Genomic DNA, 7,843 nt, shown 5'->3' with positions numbered 1-7,843 from the left:
TGGTCATGAATTCTCTCAATTTTTGTTTATTTGGGAAAACCTTTATCTCTCCTTCTATTTTGAAAGACAGGCTTGCTGGGTAGAGGATTCTTGGCTGTAAATTTTTTCTGCTCATCACATTGAAGATTTCCTGCCATTCCTTCCTGGCCTGCCAAGTTTCATTAGATAGGTCTGTAACCACTCCGATAGGTTTCCCTTTGTATGTGAGGGCCCTTTTCTCCCTAGCTGCTTTCAGAATTCTCTCTTTATCTTTATATCTTGCCAGTTTCACTATGATATGTCGTGCTGAAGGCCGATTCAAATTACGTCTTAAGAGGGTTCTTTGTGCCTCTTGAATTTGAATGTCTATTTCTTTTCCCAGATTTGGGAAATTCTCAGTTATAATTTGGTCAAGTATCCCTTCAGGCCCTTTCTATCTGTCTTCCTCTTCAGGAATTCCTATGAGCCAGATGTTGTTCCGTTTGATTGTATCACTCAGATTTCGAATTCTCCTTTCCTGCTCCTGGATCAATTTCTCTCTTTTTTTTCAGCTTCCTCTTTTGTTATAACTATGTCTTCTAATTCACTGATTCTTCTGTCTGCCTCGTCAATCCTTGAGGTGGCTGCCTCCAGTTTGTTATTCACCTCACCTATAGCCTTTTTTAACTCATCAGTTGATTCTTTGATGCTTTTCTCAACCCCAGCGATTAATCTTATGACCAGCTTTTTAAATTCTTGTCTGATATGTTGTCTAGATCTGCCTTGAGCATTTCTGTGGCTGTAACTTCCCCCTGGAAGTTCTTCAGTGGAGAGTCTCTTCATTTTGTCATTTTTGCTAGTTTTCTGTCTCTTGTCACCTTTAGAACGCTCGTTGGGCTCTGTGCACCTATTAGTATTTCTCTGTTAAAGGAGGCTTATTGACTGTCCAGGGCCTGCCATTTCAGGAGATATTCTCTTAATGATATCTCTCAGTTTCTCTAGTTGTGCCTGTGAGTATTTTATTTCCCTACTCTGCAATATTTGGGACTCGCCTTCTTGCACACTTTGGCTTGTTTCTTGGTGTAGTCCTATGAAGGAAAACAGACTGACAAACACTGAGGGAACAGAAGCACACATATACACAGACAAATCAAATAAAGAAACACATTACAGGGGGGAAAGAAAAGAAAGAAAATGGGAGGGAAAGAGACGAAAGGAAGAGAAGAAGAGAAAATAAAAAGAAAAGAGAAAGAAGAAAAGACAAAAAAATATTTATAAAAGGGGGTCGGAGACAACAAAGGACAGTAGACCGCTTAAAAGTGTATGACCAGTTTAGGGGAGAGGTAAGGATGAGATACAGGAGAATATATCTGGGTTTCAAGAAGGTGAAAAAGTAAGGGAGAAAGGAGAAAGGAATATAAGGAGTAAAATTTAAAGGAATTGAGTAAAGAAAAAGGAAAAAAAGGGTAATAATGACAAAGAAATAAGTACGAAACTAGTGAAGAAAAAAAATTTTATATATTAAAAAAAACAAACAACAAAAAACAAAACAAAAAAACAAAAACAAACAAACAAAAAAAGCAAGCAGCATCTCCCCCTGGTGGATAGGCTTGGTTTGATGTGTAAGTCTTGGAGTCTGCTCTCAGAGGCTCCGCCCCTGCCTCAGGCGAAATGAGCAGCAGGAGGTGAAGTGCGAACCTTCAGAGACTCAATTGCGGAGTCCCCACCCCCAGTCAGGATCGCGATTGCAATGGGGGAAAGGAAAAAAACAAAAAGCAAAAAACCCAGTCTCTCTTAGTTTCTGATAGCTTTGCTCAAGGCACTGTGCGCTGCTGGAAATGAGCTGGGAGCTCCTACAGTCTAAGCGCGCGCCCAGGGCCTCCACCCGTCACCGACTCTTTGTTGAGGGTCCCGTCGGTGTGCGCCCTATTTTTTCTCTGTGGGGACCTGGGATTCGTGCAGTCCGTGCAGGGGGCGAGGTGTGCCGTGGAAATGGGGTCCGTGGTCCCGTTCCCAAAACCAAGTTCGAATTGCTCACGCCTGGCACAGTCGCTGCTCCGGCCGCTTCCCGCAGGGGAGTGCGCCTCCCCAGCGCAGCCGCTTCTCACAGCCACAGACGCCTCTGATTCCCCGCTGAGATGGCTTAGGGCTGGAGGCTGTTCCTTCTCTTGCACCTCGCTACCCAGCAGTTATCTGTGGAGTCGGTTTCTGTCTCCACGCGCAGCCAAGCGTTCTATACCTCTTCCCCAGAGACAGTTCTATGAGCGTGTTCCGACTCTGTCTCTTCCCTTTGTCTCTCAGGCGCTGCGCGCTTGCGTCATGTTGGGCTGGGGATCTTACCTCCCCTGCCCGTCCCGGCCTGACCCGTTTTTGGATCTCCCCCATTCGCCCCCACTCACTCAGGTATCCTTGAGGTTCTATTCCTTCTGGAGTTCGTATTTTCTCCTTCCACTCTCACAGATGAGCATAATATCCTTCTCAGTTCGATAAACGGTGCGGACGGAGTTTACAGAGCTTCCTTCCTCTCTGCCATCTTGGTTCCACCCCCTCTCATTTTCTGTTTTCTAATGTTTATTTATTTTTGGAAGACAGAGAGACAGAGTGGGGTGGGGGGAGCAGAGAGAGAGGTAGACACAGAATCTGAAGCAAGCTCCAGGAACTGAGCCATCAGCACAGAGCCCAATGCGGGACTCAAACCCATGAAGCACAGAATCTTGACCTGGCCAGGGCATACATTTTTAAGGGTCTTTAGTACATATTGCTAAATTACCTGCCAGAATATTTACACACTTTATAATCTAGCCAGCAGTATATGTGCATCAATTTCTCATCACACTGCAATGACTTCAAAAAAGATGTGAAAATAATTTTCATCACTTTTAATTTGATTCCTTTGGTAATTAGTGACTTTCTCTAATTTTTGTAAGTTTACTAGCCAGTTGTAATTAGATAAGTTGCCTTTTCATTGTCCTTAACCTATCCTTTTATTTGAGTGCTCACTTTTATCTTAATGTGTTGTAAGAACTCTTTATCTAGAACTTATATTAACCTTTTGGCTATCATATAAATTGCAAGTATTTGTCCTAGTTTCTTATTTGACATTTTCATTTATTGACTGTTTTTAATTTACACAAAACCATAGACACTTACTTGGAAATTTTAAACACAGACAGAAGTTAAAGATCATAATGTAATGAAGTGTTCTTATGTACCCATCCCCCAATTTCAATAGTTGTCTCTATTTTGCCATTTCTATTTGAGCTACCACTTCTCTCACATTATTTTTTAAAAACTAGTCCTTTAAGCAAATCCCATACAGCATGTAATTTTATCTATAAATACTACACTATGCATCTCTGACTAGCAAGATCATTTAAAAATCACAAACACTGTGTATTATCACACCTACCAAATTAAACAAACCATAGTTCCTTAATATCATGTAATACACCATTCATGGTCAAATTCCCCAAAATTATCTTTTAGAGTTGATTTGTCTGGATCCAGATCCAAAGACGACCCACACATCATTTTGGGATATATCTTAAATATCTTTTGTTCTTTATAATATTCTTATAATTCTTTGTATTATTATTATTATTATTATTATTACTTTGTAAAATGCCATTGACTGGCCAAAGAAACTAGCTCATTGGGTTTCTAGAATGTCTGGTACCCTAAATTTGGCTGATTATTGCACAGAGGGACTCTTTAATGTCTTCCTCTGTTTCCTGTATTTCTTATAAAATGGTGGTTGGATCCCAGAGATTTGATTAAATTCAGATTTCCTTTTTAAGGCAAAAACCCTTCATAGATGGTGTTGTGGATTTCTATTGCATCCCACTGTGGTGGTGTTGAAGGGAGGCTCATCATATCTGTTGTACTTTCAGTGATGATAAGATTGATCATAGGTTCAGGTAGGGTCAACTTGTTTCCTCTGTTATAAAGTTCCTCATGAAAATTTCACCCAATAGATTCTTTGGTCCCTCTGACATATAGTTTATAAGGGAAAAGGTGGAATGAATGCTTGATTTTGTCCCTTTATCAATTTATCAATTATCAGAGTAATGAGTTGATGTACTAATTCCCATGATGACTGAAGATATTAAAAAAATGTTTAATGAATTCTTGGACTTTTATATATTTGCCATGTTTCATTCCATTTCAATCATCTCACTTTTGGGGGGCTCAAATAATCCTATCTTAAGCCAGTGTAGCCTTTTCAAATTGAATCCTGTATCCTTTTTTCCCCTTTTTTCTGATTATAACATTTTATGTTGAAACATTCAAAAGACCTAAATGAATGAAGAGATAAACCATGTTCATGGATTGGAAGACTCAGTAGTATTAAATGTGTTATTTTGTTCAAATACATTCATAGATTTAATGCAATTTTAATTAAAATTTCAATAAGCTTCCTGGGAGAATTGGTCAAATTTAAATATACATATGGAAATGCAATGGCCAAAGACACTATTTAAGAAGAACAGGGTAGAAAGACTTCAGCTATTAGATACCAAGACCTAATCTAAAGCTATAGTAATTGAGGCAGCATGTTATTGGTGCAACAATAGACATATAGACCGTTGACTTAAAATATAAGCTTTAGATACAGACCTATACACTAATACACCTTTGATTGATGATAATTTAAATTACAAGCTTCTCAATAAAGTGACGAATAAAAATCCATGAGAAAAAATACAAAATTGAGTCTATCTTGCACAATATACAATCTTTTCTAGGTGTAGTAAATACCTAAATATGGAGGGTAAAACTCTAAAAATTTTAGAAACTGCAATAGAATATCTTTATGACCTTGCGATAGTGAAAGATTTCTTTAAAACTTTTTTAAACCTTTATTTATTTTTGAGAGACAGAGAGAGACAGAGCATGAATGAGGAGTAGCAGAAAGAGGGAGATACAGAATCTGAAGCAGGCTCCAGGCTCTGAGCTGGCAGCACAGAGCCTGACACTGGGCTTGAACCCACGGACTGCGAGATCGTGACCATAGCTGAAGTTGGACACTTAACTGACTGAGCCACCCAGGCGTCCTGAAAGATTTCTTAAATAAGAAAAAAGCATTAATGCGAGAGGGGAAAAATAAGATAAATTGTGCTATTTTCCACGTAGTAGGTGGAAAGCTTCAAACTGTTGGCATCTGTAAATTCTGGTTCTAGTTTGTGTCTCGGCAAGTTGACACATTGGAAGTCAGCTGTTCGAAACATTTATATAATTTTGACAGGGTATTTCATATCTGCCTTATCTATAATTAAACATTTATTTCTATTTTCTCTTAAAAAATCTTTTCCTGCCATCATATTTTAGATGATTCTGTAAGGATGCAGGTCCCATCCGGCCCTCACCACCGGGCAATCCCAGCCTTCCCGGAGCCGGTGGCGGCGCACCTCCGCAGTGGAGATGCACCAGGCAGCCGTGGGGGGCCTTCCCCCTCCGGCCGCAGGTCCGATCCAGCCTTCCCCTTTACTTAAAGGGGAAGGGGCCGGCTTCTCCTGAAAGGGCTCGCATTAAGGAGGGACAACTCCTGCGGTGCCCAATGTGGGAAGGCCGGCCATTACCTTTGACCTTTCTAGAGGCGGGCCTAGTCACACCCCACGTGGGGTGTCCTGGGCCCACTCTGATTGGTCAGTGCTCCAGATGGTGTGACTGGCTCCCACAACTGCCAGTGTTGATGGGGGGGCAGGGTTTGGATCACTGTACACCTGTCACCCTTTCCTGTAACTCCCCCTCCCAAAGGTATAAAAGGCCCTGCCCTGCCTTTGTTCGGGGCTCTCTCTACGTGGCCAGCAGGTCGGCTGGAGACTGTGAGCCCGAACTTAAGCTTGTAATAAAGGCCCTTTGCTTTTGCAGGCGTGACTCGGTCTCCCTAGCAGTCTCTGGTGTTTGTTTTGGGGTGATTTGGGGCGATTTAAAAAACTTGGGCACAACAATTCTATTTTGTCTCATTTTATTGAGTTAGTAGCCCTCCCTCTCTCTCTTAGATTGTGAATGTCATTTTAACATTTATATTAACTATATTATTCTATTTTACTTTTCATGGGTGTTGAAAATGAAAACAAGAAAAAGAAACTGATCTATCATCACAGATAATTTGAAAGCACTGAAATAGATAACACGAAAATCAAGAAATCAAGATTATTCCACTAACGGAAAAAGACTCAGAGATGGAAAAATTGGTTACCACACATTCGGTGCCAAAAGGCTGTAAGAATCAATTCAAATAGATCAAGAAAGGTGGGCAGAAAACCGTGAGCAGACACTTTACATGCAGATTTCTTATGCCACATCAACATGTGAGATCCAGTCAGCCTTTCTGTTTTCAGGGACGTGAACGCCAAAATCACCAGGCGGGCACAATCAGCAGATCAGCAAAAGCTGAAAAGTCCCATAACCCTAGAAGCTGTCAGCAAGGAGGCTGAGCCGCAGGTGCCCTCTGAAAGTCCCTCAGCTGGGAGAGTGAAGTTCAGCATCGCTGGCATCTAAATGTCCGCACGCTCAGATGGATCAGCCCCTGAATGGTGGTCCTGGGTCCTGCAGGACCCAGATGACCCCACGTGGCTAGGCGGGACGCGCCTGGCAGCGCCTAGTGCAAACCCCCAAAGCTCACCTCCTGCGGGTTGAACGGATAAACGGAGATGCTTTAACCCTGTGGAACAGTGAGAACTGGGACCACCAGTAGCTCCAGTTTCAGGCACTCTGTGGCGCAGCTCGCAGGGGGCACTGACCTGGTCCTCTGGGCTTCCCACAGCATCTGCAGGGCTGTGCACAGAGACTCCCCTAGAAATTCAGTAAATATCCTGCTGGGGGAGTCCTTCTATCTACTAGACCAGCTCCCCCATAGTATCTAGACATCCTGGGGACAAGGAGGACCCCAAGCGGTCTTGGGTTGGAGGAGTGTGCCGGGTCAGGGAATGACACTGAGTCTGGCATGGGTCCCAGGAGGATGGGTCCTGAGCTCAAGCTGGGGCTGGAGGCAGTGGGTTCTGCTGCTGGGAAGTTTCCTAAAGGGCTGGTCCTGGAGTGGAAAGGAAGAGGAGGAAAGGGGTCCCGCAGACACCCGGGACCCTGGGGAATATGGGTCTGCAGGGGCAGGGACCCAGACAATGTGTGTGCACCCTTGGGCTCTAACTAATGGCCTGGCGGCCCTGCCGGCCCCTGCCTTTAAGAGCACTTGATCCTGCGGGTTCTTGCATGAAATCTGCTCTTGGCATTCTGAAGGTCGATCTGGTGCCCAAAATCCCTCCACCCGCACCCTAGCTTCTCCAGGGCTGAGGGAGCTCCCTTTTTCAAGACGTGTCTCCAGTGTCTGCTGCTATTCTTTGCCCAGGGCCTGGGGTTGGTGTGGGCCCCTGAGATACTCACGTCCTTGCATCCTTAGTCTTGTTCGGTTCCTTGCTCCGAGGTTCTGCCCATTAGGGCTGGGTTTAAGTCCCCCCTTCCCTGGTGTGCCCACCCAGGCCAGCCCTGCCGGTACTAGGAGCCTCCTCTCATCTCTGCCTTGCAGTCGGCGCCCCTCTCTCTGATGAGCCTGTGACCGCGGAGTAATCAATCCCCTCGTCCCTGAGCAGCTGCAGCGGACGTGCCCTGCGCCACCCAGTGTCACTTCACTGTGATCTCATCAATCTGTGATGGCTCCCTTGCTTTCTGGTACAAGATGACTCAGTCTCATTCCATACGTTTTTTGTCCTAGACCTGGAATTAGCCCATTTTTCTGGTAAAGAGTCTCTAGAGAGCACAGCCTGACTGTAAGTGTTACTCATTGTTACTTGATGGTCATTGCTTAGAAGCAATGGCCTTTCAGTGAACAGAGCCAGAATGCATGCATTTTTAAAGAAAAATACATGAATTCAAACTGCCCTTTGAT

General features: G+C 43.7%; 1 long non-coding RNA gene across 1 annotated transcript in view; it reads right to left on the bottom strand.

Moving 5' to 3' along the window:
* LOC115286574 overlaps positions 1-7,495 on the bottom strand; it is a 9,970-nt gene extending 2,475 nt beyond the window's left edge. The window contains exons 1-2 of the long non-coding RNA XR_003906144.1: positions 7,342-7,495; positions 6,587-6,756 (exon numbers count right to left, since the gene is read on the bottom strand). This is a non-coding gene — a long non-coding RNA (uncharacterized LOC115286574). The remainder of the gene's footprint in view (positions 1-6,586; positions 6,757-7,341) is intronic.
* Positions 7,496-7,843: the final 348 nt, after the last annotated feature.

This window comes from Suricata suricatta, chromosome 3, assembly GCF_006229205.1.
Source record: "Suricata suricatta isolate VVHF042 chromosome 3, meerkat_22Aug2017_6uvM2_HiC, whole genome shotgun sequence".
Taxonomy (NCBI): Eukaryota; Metazoa; Chordata; class Mammalia; order Carnivora; family Herpestidae; genus Suricata; species Suricata suricatta.
Note: the sequence above shows the minus strand (reverse complement) of the source record. Positions and strands in the feature narration are given on the sequence as shown.